Source organism: Rattus norvegicus, chromosome 11 (assembly GCF_021556685.1).
Source record: "Rattus norvegicus strain SHRSP/BbbUtx chromosome 11, alternate assembly SHRSP_T2T, whole genome shotgun sequence".
NCBI classification, from domain to species: domain Eukaryota; kingdom Metazoa; phylum Chordata; class Mammalia; order Rodentia; family Muridae; genus Rattus; species Rattus norvegicus.
Window position 1 is genome coordinate 84,992,646 of NC_141544.1, and position 17,169 is coordinate 85,009,814.

Genomic DNA, 17,169 nt, shown 5'->3' on the forward strand with positions numbered 1-17,169 from the left:
TCGTTCTCTTTTCCTTTTCCTCTCCCTTCCCATTCTCTGTTCTTTCCTTCTTTATTATATCTGGGTTTCTCTTTATAGCCTAGGTTAGCCTTGAACTTGCAGCCTTGTGTTGCTGTCTCTGGAGTGTTCTCATCACGGATCTTCCCCAACACCGCTTTCATTCCCCTCTCAACCAGGAGCATGGCTTTATCCTGATCCCCTCTCATCAGAGTCCTGCTCCATCCATGGAAACAATATTAAATATGATTCTCTTCTTTAAGTCACCAGAAAAATCTTGTGGCTACAGTCACGTCTTCCTTTTCTGGCCTAACTTTTTAAAATGTAATTTGCTCCCTTTCTTCCTCTATGTACCCAATATAGAATATAATAGCTTCCTAACTAATTTTTTCAGAATAAACCTCCAAGTGCTGATTGTGTAAAAACCCTAAGTTTCTGGCTACTGGGATACAGACCCGAGCAGAGTTAGAGATAATGGGGTCAGCTCACGCGAATCTTTAGTTCTTAGTTATCTGCGCATGCCTGTACACATGAGTCGTTGATCTTTATGCCCTCCCACTTCCTAAAGGCAGCTCCCTCAGCTTCCCACGTAGTCTAGGTTTGATGTAGGAGTAGAGAGTCCTAGTTCAAGGACAGTAAGTGCTTTTTCTTCTACCTTTCTTCTAGAATCAATGCAGGTTTGCTTGTATCCTGAAAAGAGTTTCTTTCCTTGGAAGTAATTGATCCTTGTGAGTCACTATTTGTTGTAGAGAAAGAAGCAGAGACCTGAGAAGGACATTGTGCCCGACTGCTGGCACCATTAGTCACCCTCTTCACACCTGTGCTACCGAGGAGACAAGGGTGCCGTGCCGTTTTCTGTTCCAACCATCTGTCAGTCTCGTGATCGCAAGGTGGTACCGGTGGGGAGGAATACTTAGTCCCTGTGAACAGGCTGGGCTTAAAACTTTAGAAAGGACAAACTTGTTCTATCCACATGCGGCTTTAATGAACTTATTCACGTTTTAGCTGATTTCTATGAATACGGCAGTCACCACTGTCTCACGTGATCTGTAAAAGATGAAAGCATTGATTTTTGTCTCTTTTGGAGTCATTTTTCTAAAAAAAAAAAGATTTATTTTAGTTATGCATTTATGCATATGGGTGTTTTGCCAGCATGGACGTCTGTTTGCCACGTGTATGCAGTGTCTATGGAAACAGAAGAGGGTGTCAGGCCCTTTTGACTTCTAGTTACAGATGGTTGTGAGCAGCCACGTGGATGCTGGGGCCAAACCTGGGTCCTCTGTAAGAACAAGTGCTCCTAAGTGCTGACTTCTCTATTCAGCCCCGGTATTTGACCTTTCCCCCCACTTAATTGACTAAAGTTTTAGCTGTTGGATGGATTCAGGAAAGTATCTGACTTTGTGGGTTTTTTCTTTTTATGTTTCTGGTGGTTATGGCAAAAGTTGTAGTCTATGCAGTGTTCTGCATTTAAAAGCAAAAGTCTTGATGGGAGACTGGGTGACGATTAGAGAAACCGTGGCTCAGGTACATTGTCATTATCCTTTCCAGTCTGACAACAGTGGCTGTCAGAAATGTGTAAGCAGTTAGCTTGGTATAATAATTTCCTGCATCCTTTTTCTTACGTTTCCTAGTCCTGAGCGTAATTCCTATACATTTTTCGTAGGAATTCACCTCAAAATTTAAAACAATCCATTTCCTATCACAAAATCATAATCAACACTAATAACCAAGACATATCTCCCTAAAATTAGTACCCTGTAGTTACATTTCCTGAGATAAACCACTTAGATGATCCATAGCCATTTCCAAATATCAATTATGAGTATGCTCAAGGAACTTTTGAGGATATGAGTAAATGCTGGAATAAAGACTGCAGGATATGAAGAGTTGAATGTAATAATGATAGAAACATCATTCAAGGCACAAAAATAGACTTTAATATCGAGATAGAACATCTGAAGAAAATGGAGAATCCAAACTAAAATAAAAATTGAGACTAAAATTTAGTAACTCAAAGTAACTCAGTGGGAGGCTCACCAGTAGAAGGTGTTAAGTGAAGGAACGAATATCAGGGCTCAAAGACAAGTAGAGGAATTGGAAAACTCACTCAAAGATAATATCGAATCTAGGAAAACTCTTGAGCAGACAATGCAGAAACTTTGGGACACCATAAAAAGACCAATTTTATGAATAGTAGGTATAAAGGAAGAGTAGAAACCCAGACCAAATGTACAGAAAATATTTTCATTGAAACTGCAGAAAAAAGTTCCCCAAATCTAAGGAAAGAGATGTTTATAGAGGTGTGAGAGGCATACAGGACATCAAAATAACAGGAGTTGAAAGGAAACTGCCCACGCCATATGATGACTAAAGTACTAAATGGACAGAATGAGGAAGGATATCGAGAACTGTAAGACAGAAAGACCGAGTTACATTTAAACGCGGGCCCATCAAAATAACACTTGACTTTTCAGCGGAGACCTTGAAAGCCAGAAGGTATTTACGCTGATGTCCAAGTTCTGAAAGACCAAAGATGCCAGTAAGGACAAATATACCCAGCAAAGTGTATCAGTCATACACTTCCCATGATAAAAAGCATTTAAAGACTTAATGTCCACTAAGTCAGCTCTGCAGAGGACACTGAAAGGATTGCTTCAGTCTAAAGAGAAAGTTAAGCACTCTCAAGAGGGTACATGGAATAAGTGAACAGTTTCAGAGCAGGGAATCAAAAGAGATCAAAGAAGGCAACACTGCTCCTGCACAATGACTGGAATTAATAAGCATTATTCAAAATAATTCTTAATCTTAAGAGTCTTAATTATCCCACAAAGACACACGGTAGTAACAGATGGGATTTGAAACTAAGATCCATCTTTTTCGCCACCTCCAAGAAATGTACCTCACCACCATGATAGAAACCACCATAGAGCAAAAGGATGAGAGACGGTATTCTACAAAAATGGAACCAAGAAATGAGCAGGAATAGATGCTTGCTATCTGACTAAAACCTCAAATCAAAAGTAGTCAGAAGGGAGAGGAGGAACATATCATATTCACTGAAGGAAAAATCTACCAAGAGGATATAGTAGTTCCGAAAGTTTGTGCGCCAAACTCAGGGGACCCAATTTTATAAAACAATAATATTTAATCTAAACATACAGATTAGCCCAAACACAGTAATAGTATATGACATCAGTGCCTCACTGACACCAATAGACAAAGTATCCAGATAAAACTAAACAGAAAAACATTGGAGTCAGATGGCGTTACAAATTCGATGGACCTATCAGATATCAATAAAAATTTCACCTACATACTAATATAAATTTCTTTCGCCAGTCCATAAAAATTTTCTACAAAATTGAAACATACTAGGTCACAAAGAAACTTTCAACAGGTATAAGGAAATTGAAATAACACCTGCGTTCTACCTGAGCACAGTGAAATAAAGCTGGCTGTTAACGGTAATAGGAACTACAGAAGCAGACCAAAGCCATGGAAACGTATAACACACCGTTGAATGAGAATTTGCTCAAGAATGAAATCACAAAAGGAGGTTTAAAGATTTCCAGAAATCAGTTAAAATAAAAGCATAATATATATATATATGTATGTATGTATAAAGAGCATAGTATATCCAAATCTATAGGATATAATGAAGGTAGCCCTAATAAGACAGTTTATGGTACTAAGTGAATGTGTAAAATTTTTGAAAGTTTTAAAATTAATAAGTTAAGAAGCATCTAAATCAGTGGTTCTCAATCTGTAGGTTGCGGGGCTTTGGGTGTTGGGGGGGTCAAATGAACCTTTCACAGTGGTCACATATCAGATATTCTGCATATCAGATAGTTATAGAACAATTAATTACAGTAGCAAAATGTCTATAGTTATGAGGCAGCAATGAAATAATTTGATGGTTTTGGGGTCACCACAACATCAGGAACTATATTATAGGGTCACAGCACTAGGAAGGTTGAGAACCACTGACTTAAATGTTTTAGGAAGTCAAGAATATGTAGGTCTGATAGAATTCTGCACTAAATCTGGTCCTGGGCTCTTTTTGGTTGAAAGACTTTTAATAACTGCTTCTATTTCTTTAGGAGTTATGGGGTTGTTTAGTTGGTTTATCTGTTCCTTGTTTAACTTTGGTACCCGGTATTTGTGTAGAAAATTGTGCATTTCCTCCAGATTTTACAGTTTTGTTGAATATAGGCTTTTGTAGTAGGATCTGATGATTTTTTTGAATTTCCTTCGATTCTGTTGTTGTGTCTCCCTTTTCATTTCTGATTTTATTAATTTGAATACACTCTCTGTGCCTTCTGGTTAGTCTGGCTAAGAGTTTGTCTATCTTGTTGATTTTTCTCAAAGAACAATCTCCTGGTTTTGTTGATTATTTGTATAGTCCTTTTTGTTTCTACTTGGTTGATTTCAGCCCTGAGTTTGATTATTTCCTGCCTTCTACTCCTCTTGGGTGGATCTCATACTAATACTTGTCCAAACTATTCCACAAAATAGAAACAAACAGAGCACTACCAAATTCCTTCTATGAAGTCCCAATTACGCTTATACCTAAACCACACAAAGACCCAACAAAGAAAGAGAACTTCAGACCAATTTTCCTTATGAATATTGATGCAAAAATACTCAATAAAATTCTTGCAAATCAAATCCAAGAACACATCAAAATGATCATCCATCATGATCAAGTAGGCTTCATACCTACTGATGGTTTAATATATGGAAATATATGGAAATCCATCAACATAATCCACTATATAAACAAACTCAAAGAAAAAAAAACATGATCATCTCCTTAGATGCTGAGAAAGCATTTGACAAAATTCAGCACCCCTTCATGTTAAAAGTCTTAGAAAGATTAGGAATTCAAAGCCCATACCTAAACATAGTATAATCAAGCAAACCAGTAGCCAACATCAAGTTAAATGGAGTGAAACTTGAAGCAATCCTGCTAAAATCATGGACTAGATAAGGCTGCCCACTCTCTCCCTACCTATTCAATATAGTACTTGAAGTCCTAACCAGAGCAATCAGACAAGGAAAGGAGATCAAAGGGATACAATTTGGAAAGGAAAAAGTCAAAATATCACTATTTGCAGATGATATGATAGTATACTTAAGTGACACAGAAGTTCCACCAGAGAACTACTAAGCCTAATAAACAACTTTAGCAAAGTAGCTGGGTATAAAATTAACTCAAACAAATCAGTAGCTTTCCTCTACTCAAAGGACAAACAGGCTGAGAAAGAAATTAGGGAAATGACACCCTTCAAAATAGTCCCAAATAATATAAAATATCTCGGTGTGACTTTAACCAAGCAATTGAAAGATCTGTATGACAAGAACTTCAAGCCTCTGAAAAAAGAAATTGAAGAAGATCTCAGAAGATGGAAAGACCTCCTATGCTCATGGCTTGGCAGGATTAATATAGTAAAAAATGGCCATTTTGCCACAAGTAATCTACAGATTCATTGCAATTCCCATCAAAATTCTAGCTCAATTCTTCATAAAGTTAGAAAGAACAACTTGCAAATTCACTTGGAATAACAAAACACCCAGGATAGCAAAAACTATACTCAAAAGAACTTCTGGGGGAATCACCATCCCTGATCTCAAACAGAATTACAGAGCAACAGTGACAAAAACTATACGATATTGGTACAGAGACAGGCAAATAGACCAGTGGAATAGAATTGAAGACCCAGAAATGAACCCACACCCCTATGGTCACTTGATCTTTGACAAAAGAGCTAAAACCATCCAGTGGAAAAAAGATAGCATTTTCAGCAAATGGTGCTGGTTCAACTGGAGGTCAGCATGTAGAAGAATGCAGATCGATCTATGCTTATCACCCTGTACAAAGCTTAAGTCCAAGTGGATCAAGGACCTCCACATCAAACCAGACACACTCAAACTAATAGAAGAAAAACTAGGGAAGCATCTGGAACACATGGGCACTGGAAAAAATTTCCTGAACAAAACACCAATGGCTTATGCTCTAAGATCAAGAATCAACAAATGGGAGCTCACAAAACTGCAAAGCTTCTGTAAGGCAAAGGACACTGTGGTTAGGACAAAACAGCAACCAACAGATTGGGAAAAGATCTTTACCAATCCTATTTACCAAAAGGCGCTATTCACACTTTTGGAGGAAAAAGTAATTAATAATCATAATCACCCAGCTGCGGACACCACGAACTACAGTAATCAAGGAATTGGCAAGATGTCACCGCTGGTATGTTAGTGGCACAACAGTTATGGGAGTAACCACACTTCTAGCTGTGTTTGCAGCCTGTTCCACAGGAACAGCTGGTCAATATAAAAAGGTCAATATAAAAAGGTCAGTATAAAAAGTCAATATAAAAAGGATAAGAAACTGTAAAATAGCCCTGAATAAGACATTTGTCTCACAACCCCTGTTCTCAAGGCTCAGGCGTCATGGGAAAGAAGACGCTGAGAGAAGGTGACTAGACCTGGCAGATGATTACATTAAAACAATGTTCTCTGGACAAGGCAGGGTAGTTACACGTGTGAACTCAGCTGTGGCAGCATGCACAAGGGCTGTGTAAGCTTAAACCCTAAAATGACTTCTCTTGCCAGTTTTCCAGGTCTCTTCCCTGGTTAAATGTAATAATTTACTTTTATCTTGTCTAGTTTTTTTTTTTTTTTAAATAAGGAATTGGCGCAAGGCCCTGGGTTCGGTCCCCAGCTCCGAAAAAAAGAACCAAAAAAAAAAAAAAAAATAAGGAATTGGAAAGCTCAAAGACACATTGTTTCATGCAAAACAAAGTTAGTTTGTTAGCTCAGTCCTTAGGTCCACACGTAGTACCACTTTCAGGCACCTCTAACCCTGGAGCAGAGAAGGTTCCTTAGTGCTGACCTTCTCTCTTGCTACTGGTTAAACCTGCCATTCGGGTTCATGCTCTCACTCCCTACAGGGTTTTCTGACCGTTCCAGGGTTCTGTGCTCCCAGTAACAGTCCAGTAAAAAAGAGGAAATGTTCTCTTTCCAGTGCTACCCAAACACTGATTTCTTCTCGTGGGATGTGGTACTTATAGTTTTGTTCTTCATCTCCTCATGTTCAGTCTTGTGGCCTGCAGAGAGCTATGCCTACTCCTGGAGTGAGTCAGAGCCCACCTTGCCTGCAGCGTTTTGGCTGAAGACCGTGAAGATGTCCTCTACCACGAGTAACCGGAAGTACCCAATATTGTTATCTGAGGTTAAGCAGTCTGAAGAGTAATACAAATTAATAAACACGCAAGTGTCTGATAGACAGTAAATAGTGAACCAAACTAAACAAACACTGTTTCAAATAATCAAGTCCTGTCGAACGTAGGCCTGCAATTCTAGCAATTGGGAGGCTGAGGCTGGAGGATGACAGCGAGTTAAAGCCCAGCCCAGGCTATTGAGCTAGACTCTGTCTTAGAAACAAGGACTTAAACGGTCAGGTCCTTCACGGTTGTCTATTTTATTTGCCACACTCCTTTCTTTCAGCAACATGGATTTTTTTTTTTCTAGCAGGTTAAAAGAAAAAGTTTGTAAAAAAAAACATTTCTCTGGTTTTAAAACTGAGACCCAGTTGATGGTTAACATGTGTAAAATACAGAAAATTCTAATTTAAGAAGTATTGCAGGATGTCATTATCCGAGGCAAATTCCATTAATATTCTGTTTAATACATGGATCCAATATTTTTCTTTGTTGGGTATTCTTTTCTTGTGCATGTGTTTGAAATTAATTTTGTAATCACAGTGTATAGTTTTATTCTGTCTTTCTCCGTTTAGCACTCTCACGCACACATTCTTCTGGACTTAATAAAATCTTGAACAGACATTACTTAATAGCTGTATAATAGTTTTTAATAATTGTCCTTCTGTTGTACTTACAGATGGCGTTTGTTTATCACTAGGAGAAAATGTAGTAAACATCTCCAGATAGAACTTTTGTCTGTGTCTTGTATAAGCTCTAACAGAGAACAGCTTTTAGTGACTGAATACCTCACCCCATTGAGGTCCGAACATCCGTAGGCTGCTCAGCTTTGAATTCCTCTTTCAAGAGTACAGACTGGGACTCATCACGAGTGGCTCAACTGCCATGACTCGACAGGACTTTTCTACCCAGATATTCCGTGTTCATCAGTCTAGGGAAGTAGGAAGAGCGAATGTGGGACAGGGGATTGAAAAGTTTCTCTGTGACTTAAGGATCTTTCCAGAAAAAAATTCCTAAGCAGCAGACCCTGTTGGATGGGTGAATGGGACTCCAGCAGCCTACTGGAGATCTTCCCATCTCTCATGTGTAGCTCTCCCAACCCCAGCCGCTGTCTCTATCGGAGGAGGAAGAAACAACAGGCCACAATGCCTCCAAATTACCTTCTTTTAAAATTTTTTTCTTTTTTTTTTTTTTTATATATATTTTTTTTTATTAACTTGAGTATTTCTTATATACATTTCGAGTGTTATTCCCTTTCCCGGTTTCCGGGCAAACATCCCCCTCCCCCCTCCCCTTCCTTATGGGTGTTCCCCTCCCAACCCTCCCCCCATTGCCGCCCTCCCCCCATAGACTAGTTCACTGGGGGTTCAGTCTTAGCAGGACCCAGGGCTTCCCCTTCCACTGGTGCTCTTACTAGGATATTCATTGCTACCTATGGGGTCAGAGTCCAGGGTCAGTCCATGTATAGTCTTTAGGTAGTGGCTTAGTCCCTGGAAGCTCTGGTTGCTTGGCATTGTTGTACTTTTGGGGTCTCGAGTCCCTTCAAGCTCTTCCAGTTCTTTCTCTGATTCCTTCAATAGGGGACCTATTCTCAGTTCAGTGGTTTGCTGCTGGCATTCGCCTCTATATTTGCTGTATTCTGGCTGTGTCTCTCAGGAGCGATCTACATCCGGCTCCTGTCGGTCTGCACTTCTTTGCTTCATCCATCTTGTCTAATTGGGTGGCTGTATATGTATGGGCCACATGTGGGGCAGGCTCTGAATGGGTGTTCGTTCAGTCTCTGTTTTAATCTTTGCCTCTCCATTCCCTGCCAAGGGTATTCTTTTTCCTCATTTAAAGAAGGAGTGAAGCATTCACATTTTGATCATCCGTCTTGAGTTTCGTTTGTTCTAGGGATCTAGGGTAATTCAAGCATTTGGGCTAATAGCCACTTATCAATGAGTGCATACCATGTATGTCTTTCTGTGATTGGGTTAGCTCACTCAGGATGATATTTTCCAGTTCCAACCATTTGCCTACGAATTTCATAAACTCGTTGTTTTTGATAGCTGAGTAATATTCCATTGTGTAGATGTACCACATTTTCTGTATCCATTCCTCTGTTGAAGGGCATCTGGGTTCTTTCCATTTTCTGGCTATTATAAATAAGGCTGCGATGAACATAGTGGAGCACGTGTCTCTTTTATATGTTGAGGCATCTTTTGGGTATATGCCCAAGAGAGGTATAGCTGGATCCTCAGGCAGTTCAATGTCCAATTTTCTGAGGAACCTCCAGACTGATTTCCAGAATGGTTTTACCAGTCTGCAATCCCACCAACAATGGAGGAGTGTTCCTCTTTCTCCACATCCTCGCCAGCATCTGCTGTCACCTGAGTTTTTGATCTTAGCCAATCGCACTGGTGTGAGGTGAAATCTCAGGGTTGTTTTGATTTGCATTTCCCTTATGACTAAAGATGTTGAACATTTCTTTAGGTGTTTCTCAGCCATTCGGCATTCCTCAGCTGTGAATTCTTTGTTTAGCTCTGAACCCCATTTTTTAATAGGGTTATTTGTTTCCCTGCGGTCTAACTTCTTGAGTTCTTTGTATATTTTGGATATAAGGCCTCTATCTGTTGTAGGATTGGTAAAGATCTTTTCCCAATCTGTTGGTTGCCGTTTTGTCCTAACCACAGTGTCCTTTGCCTTACAGAAGCTTTGCAGTTTTATGAGATCCCATTTGTCGATTCTTGATCTTAGAGCATAAGCCATTGGTGTTTTGTTCAGGAAATTTTTTCCAGTGCCCATGTGTTCCAGATGCTTCCCTAGTTTTTCTTCTATTAGTTTGAGTGTGTCTGGTTTGATGTGGAGGTCCTTGATCCACTTGGACTTAAGCTTTGTACAGGGTGATAAGCATGGATCGATCTGCATTCTTCTACATGTTGCCCTCCAGTTGAACCAGCACCATTTGCTGAAAATGCTATCTTTTTTCCATTGGATGGTTTTGGCTCCTTTGTCAAAAATCAAGTGACCATAGGTGTGTGGGTTCATTTCTGGGTCTTCAATTCTATTCCATTGGTCTATCTGTCTGTCTCTGTACCAATACCATGCAGTTTTTATCACTATTGCTCTGTAATACTGCTTGAGTTCAGGGATAGTGATTCCCCCTGAAGTCCTTTTATTGTTGAGGATAGCTTTAGCTATCCTGGGTTTTTTGTTATTCCAGATGAATTTGCAAATTGTTCTGTCTAACTCTTTGAAGAATTGGATTGGTATTTTGATGGGGATTGCATTGAATCTGTAGATTGCTTTTGGTAAAATGGCCATTTTTACTATATTAATCCTGCCAATCCATGAGCATGGGAGATCTTTCCATCTTCTGAGGTCTTCTTCAATTTCTTTCCTCAGTGTCTTGAAGTTCTTATTGTACAGATCTTTTACTTGCTTGGTTAAAGTCACACCGAGGTACTTTATATTATTTGGGTCTATTATGAAGGGTGTCGTTTCCCTAATTTCTTTCTCGGCTTGTTTCTCTTTTGTATAGAGGAAGGCAACTGATTTATTTGAGTTAATTTTATACCCAGCCACTTTGCTGAAGTTGTTTATCAGCTTTAGTAGTTCTCTGGTGGAACTTTTGGGATCACTTAAATATACTATCATGTCATCTGCAAATAGTGATATTTTGACCTCTTCTTTTCCGATCTGTATCCCTTTGATCTCCTTTTGTTGTCTGATTGCTCTGGCTAGAACTTCAAGAACTATATTGAATAAGTAGGGAGAGAGTGGGCAGCCTTGTCTAGTCCCTGATTTTAGTGGGATTGCTTCAAGTTTCTCTCCATTTAGTTTAATGTTAGCAACTGGTTTGCTGTATATGGCTTTTACTATGTTTAGGTATGGGCCTTGAATTCCTATTCTTTCCAGGACTTTTATCATGAAGGGGTGTTGAATTTTGTCAAATGCTTTCTCAGCATCTAATGAAATGATCATGTGGTTTTGTTCTTTCAGTTTGTTTATATAATGGATCACGTTGATGGTTTTCCGTATATTAAACCATCCCTGCATGCCTGGGATGAAGCCTACTTGATCATGGTGGATGATTGTTTTGATGTGCTCTTGAATTCGGTTTGCCAGAATTTTATTGAGTATTTTTGCGTCGATATTCATAAGGGAAATTGGTCTGAAGTTCTCTTTCTTTGTTGTGTCTTTGTGTGGTTTAGGTATAAGAGTAATTGTGGCTTCGTAGAAGGAATTCGGTAGGGCTCCATCTGTTTCAATTTTGTGGAATAGTTTGGATAATATTGGTATGAGGTCTTCTATGAAGGTTTGATAGAATTCTGCACTAAACCCGTCTGGACCTGGGCTCTTTTTGGTTGGGAGACCTTTAATGACTGCTTCTATTTCCTTAGGAGTTATGGGGTTGTTTAACTGGTTTATCTGTTCCTGATTTAACTTCGATACCTGGTATCTGTCTAGGAAATTGTCCATTTCCTGAAGATTTTCAAATTTTGTTGAATATAGGTTTTTATAGTAAGATCTGATGATTTTTTGAATTTCCTCCGAATCTGTAGTTATGTCTCCCTTTTCATTTCTGATTTTGTTAATTTGGACACACTCTCTGTGTCCTCTCGTTAGTCTGGCTAAGGGTTTATCTATCTTGTTGATTTTCTCAAAGAACCAACTTTTGGTTCTGTTGATTCTTTGTATGGTCCTTTTTGTTTCTACTTGGTTGATTTCAGCTCTGAGTTTGATTATTTCCTGCCTTCTACTCCTCCTGGGTGTATTTGCTTCTTTTTGTTCTAGAGCTTTTAGGTGTGCTGTCAAGCTGCTGACATATGCTCTTTCCTGTTTCTTTCTGCAGGCACTCAGCGCTATGAGTTTTCCTCTTAACACAGCTTTCATTGTGTCCCATAAGTTTGAGTATGTTGTATCTTCATTTTCATTAAATTCTAAAAAGTTTTTAATTTCTTTCTTTATTTCTTCCTTGACCAGGTTATCATTGAGTAGAGCATTGTTCAATTTCCACGTATATGTGGGCATTCTTCCCTTATTGTTATTGAAGACCAGTTTTAGGCCGTGGTGATCCGATAGCACGCATGGGATTATTTCTATCTTTCTGTACCTGTTGAGGCCCGTTTTTTCACCAATTATATGGTCAATTTTGGAGAAAGTACCATGAGGAGCTGAGAAGAAGGTATATCCTTTTGCTTTAGGATAGAATGTTCTATAAATATCCGTTAAGTCCATTTGGCTCATGACTTCTCTTAGTCTGTCTACATCACTGTTTAATTTCTGTTTCCATGATCTGTCCATTGATGAGAGTGGGGTGTTGAAATCTCCCACTATTATTGTGTGAGGTGCAATGTGTGTTTTGAGCTTTAGTAAGGTTTCTTTTACGTATGTAGGTGCCCTTGTATTTGGGGCATAGATATTTAGGATTGAGAGTTCATTTTGGTGGATTTTTCCTTTGATGAATATGAAGTGTCCTTCCTTATCTTTTTTGATGACTTTTAGTTGGAAATTGATTTTATTTGATATTAGAATGGCTACTCCAGCTTGCTTCTTCTGACCATTTGCTTGGAAAGTTGTTTTCCAGCCTTTCACTCTGAGGTAGTGTCTGTCTTTGTCTCTGAGGTGTGTTTCCTGTAGGCAGCAGAATGCAGGGTCCTCGTTGCGTATCCAGTTTGTTAATCTATGTCTTTTTATTGGGGAGTTGAGGCCATTGATATTGAGAGATATTAAGGAATAGTGATTATTGTTTCCCTTTATATTCATATTTGGATGTGAGGTTATGTTTGTGTGCTTTCATTCTCTTTGTTTTGTTGCCAAGACGATTAGTTTCTTGCTTCTTCTAGGGTATAGCTTGCCTCCTTATGTTGGGCTTTACCATTTATTATCCTTTGTAGTGCTGGATTTGTAGAAAGATATTGTGTAAATTTGGTTTTGTCATGGAATATCTTGGTTTCTCCATCAATGTTAATTGAGAGTTTTGCTGGATACAGTAACCTGGGCTGGCATTTGTGTTCTCTTAGTGTCTGTATGACATCAGTCCAGGATCTTCTGGCCTTCATAGTTTCTGGCGAGAAGTCTGGTGTGATTCTGATAGGTCTCCCTTTATATGTTACTTGACCTTTTTCCCTTACTGCTTTTAATATTCTTTCTTTATTTTGTGCGTTTGGTGTTTTGACAATTATGTGACGGGAGGTGTTTCTTTTCTGGTCCAATCTATTTGGAGTTCTGTAGGCTTCTTGTATGTCTATGGGTATCTCTTTTTTTAGGTTAGGGAAGTTTTCTTCTATGATTTTGTTGAAGATATTTACTGGTCCTTTGAGCTGGGAGTCTTCACTCTCTTCTATACCTATTATCCTTAGGTTTGATCTTCTCATTGAGTCCTGGATTTCCTGTATGTTTTGGACCAGTAGCTTTTTCCGCTTTACATTATCTTTGACAGTTGAGTCAATGATTTCTATGGAATCTTCTGCTCCTGAGATTCTCTCTTCCATCTCTTGTATTCTGTTGGTGAAGCTTGTATCTACAGCTCCTTGTCTCTTCTTTTGGTTTTCTATATCCAGGGTTGTTTCCATGTGTTCTTTCTTGATTGCTTCTATTTCCATTTTTAATTCCTTCAACTGTTTGATTGTGTTTTCCTCGAATTCTTTCAGGGATTTTTGCGATTCCTCTCTGTAGGCTTTTACTTGTTTATTAATGTTTTCCTGTGCTTCCCTAAGTGTGTTCATGTCTTTCTTGAAGTCCTCCAGCATCATGATCAAATATGATTTTGAAACTAGATCTTGCTTTTCTGGTGTGTTTGGATATTCCATGTTTGTTTTGGTGGGAGAATTGGGCTCCGATGATGGCATGTAGTCTTGGTTTCTGTTGCTTGGGTTCCTGGGCTTGCCTCTCGCCATCAGATTATCTCTAGTGTTACTTTGTTCTGCTGTTTCTGACAGTGGCTAGACTGTCCTATAAGCCTGTGTGTCAGGAGTGCTGTAGACCTGTTTTCCTCTCTTTCAGTCAGTTATGGGGACAGAGTGTTCTGCTTTCGGGCGTGTGGTTTTTCCTCTCTACAGGTCTTCAGCTGTTCCTGTGGGCCTGTGTCTTGAGTTCACCAGGCAGCTTTCTTGCAGCAGAAAAGTTGGTCTTACCTGTGGTCCCGAGGCTCAAGTTCGCTCGTGGGGTGCTGCCCCCAGGCTCTCTGCAGCGGCAGCAACCAGGAAGACCTGTGCCGCCCCTTCCGGGAGCTTCAGTGCACCAGGGTTCCAGATGGTCTTTGGCTTTTTCCTCTGGCGTCCGAGATGTGTGTGCAGGGAGCAGTCTCTTCTGGTTTCCCAGGCTTGTCCGCCTCTCTGAAGGTTTAGCTCTCCCTCCCACGGGATTTGGGTGCAGAGAACTGTTTATCAGGTCTGTTTCCTTCAGGGTCCGGCGGGGTCCTGCCGCTCCTGGGCCCTCCCCCACGGGAGCCCAGAGGCCTTATACAGTTTCCTCTTGGGCCAGGGATGTGGGCAGGGGTGAGCAGTGTTGGTGGTCTCTTCCGCTCTGCAGCCTCAGGAGTGCCCACCTGACCAGGCGGTTGGGTTTCTCTCTCACCGGGTCTGGGAGCAGAGAGCTGCTGCGGGCTGGGCCTTCTTTTAAAATTTAATCCCCTATGGTCCCAGCTGCAGTATTTATTCTTTAATAAAGTCTTGGACTCTGCGGCCTTGGATTTGTGGGAAGGAAAATTCTATCATCTTAATTCTAAAAGATTTACCTACTGTCTTAGTGCAGGAAAAACTAAGTTTTACACGATAGCAATATTTTAAAAATTGCGTCCATGGTGTCCATGAATAAATGAATTGGGCCAATTGGAAACAGAAAAAGAACATGGCCGTAAGTGGGGTAACACTTCGTTATCACGAGGACGTACAATTTAATTTTTAAGGATTTACTGTTCAACTGCTTACTGCTGTAACTCCGATGCTTAGGGAGTGCCTGTCAACTGTTCAGCATACAGTAGATATTTTTGAGATAAACACTGAATTGTTGGTGGCTAGAGCTGGTTACAGCTACGTCCCAAATTCACGTGACCTAGCACATGTGACAATCAATGCTGAAGGTCCGCTTGATGGAATTCGAAGTCCCGGGATGTCTGTGAGGGATTTTCTAGATGAGGTTTACTGAGGTGAGAAAACCCACCCTAGATGTCGGCGGTCCCTTCTGTGGGCTGAGCTCCCAGACGGCATAAAACAGGAGAGAATGGGCTGAGCACCAGCATTCGTCTCCGTCTCCTGACTGGACTCAGTGTGACCCCGATGCATTGCGTCACGCTCCTTCCTCCGTGCCTTCGGCGGCCACGCGGAGGTAATCTCGAACTCTGAGCCAAAATAAGCACTTCCTTATTTAAATTACATTCATCGGGTGTTTTGTCATAGCAGTGCAGTGAGTAAAGCACAAAGCCCCAGTGTAAACAGGGGAGGATCAGAATTCAGTGAGCTAGGTACTTAGATTTCATTTCATTTGTTCCATGGGTTTGCATAGTTCGGGCCAGGAGCCTTCTCATACTGATTATGGTTACCACCCAATTTCTGCTTAACCGTCCTCAGAGGAGAAAATTTGTCAGAAGCAAACCATTTCCTTCTAAGACAGCTCAACTGAACAAAACAAAACAATTCTACAACCTCTTTGTTAGGTTAAATTGAAATATGGTTCCATTAACATCAATCCATTAGCTAAACTTCTTTTGCCTTCTGGGGCCACCTGTCCAAAACATATTTCTGTCTTCCTCATTTCCATAATTCCTCATTATTTCCATAATTCCTCATTTCTGTAATTAATTTCTCATTTCCATAATTAATTCATGCTGGTATGAATTAACCTGGCTGGTCCCTATCCTTGTGCTCCAGGTAGCTCTTTTTTTTTTTAAAGGTTTATTTACTTTATGTATATGAGTACATTGTCTCTGTCTTCAGACACACCAGAAGAGGGCATCAGATCCCATTACAGATGGTTGTGAGCCACCATGTGGTTGCTGGGATTTGAACTCAGGACCTCCGGAAGAGCAGTCAGTGCTCTTAACCTCTGAGCCAACTCTTCAGCCCCTCTGGGTAGCTCTTTATCGACCCTACCATGCTTATTTTCAGCATTTCTTCACACGACAGAGTTGACATCAGTCTCAGGTCTTAATGCTTGATGGCTTAAGGAAGCTACCATATCTTGGTGTGCTTGTCCTTTTGAAAGTCACAGAAATTCTGGGATTACAGGACACTGGCCAGGAAGGTGAGGTAGGGAAATTGCCAGTTTCTGTCACTAAGGTCATTGTAGAAAAGGAGCCCAGAGACTAGTGATATCATCCAGTGATAGATTTGTCCGATTCTGGCCTTATCATCATTGTTACCTCCATCATCATCATCATCATTACCATCATCATCGTCATCATTACCATCATCATTGCCATTGTCATCATCATCTTTGTCATTGGCATCATTGATATCGGCGTCGTCATCATCATCAATATTGTCATTGATTATACGTACTAACTACTTACCACATTCAGTGTTCATTATTAAACATTTTGCCACAGGGTCAGGATAAGACAAGACCACACTATGTAGTCCAGGCTGGCCTGGAACTTATTGCTTATCCTAGGCTGGTCTTGAACTTAGTATCCACTCGTCTCAACCTCTCCAAAGCTGAAATTATATGCGTACGCCCCCACACATAGCTACTAGTTAAGTATTTTAATGTGATTATTTTGAAAATTTAATAATTCTGTTAGCTATTCATAATTCTGTTACTATCACTCTAAATGGAAAGAATAAACATTTTTGTCACTTTCTATGGTTAGTTGGTTAGTGCTTGCAAACCATCGCCTGTGGGTAAAATATGACCAAATTTCTCTTTAAAATTTTATTGGAAAAACAGCCACCCTGACTTATTAACACAACCCTATTTTGCAACAGAAATGAGTAGTTGTGAGTAAGACTGTACGGCCACAAGG

At 40.0% G+C, this 17,169-nt stretch overlaps 1 protein-coding gene across 4 annotated transcripts in view; it reads left to right on the forward strand.

Moving 5' to 3' along the window:
• Atp13a4 (ATPase 13A4) overlaps positions 1 to 17,169 on the forward strand; it is a 139,151-nt gene that overhangs the window by 15,629 nt on the left and 106,353 nt on the right.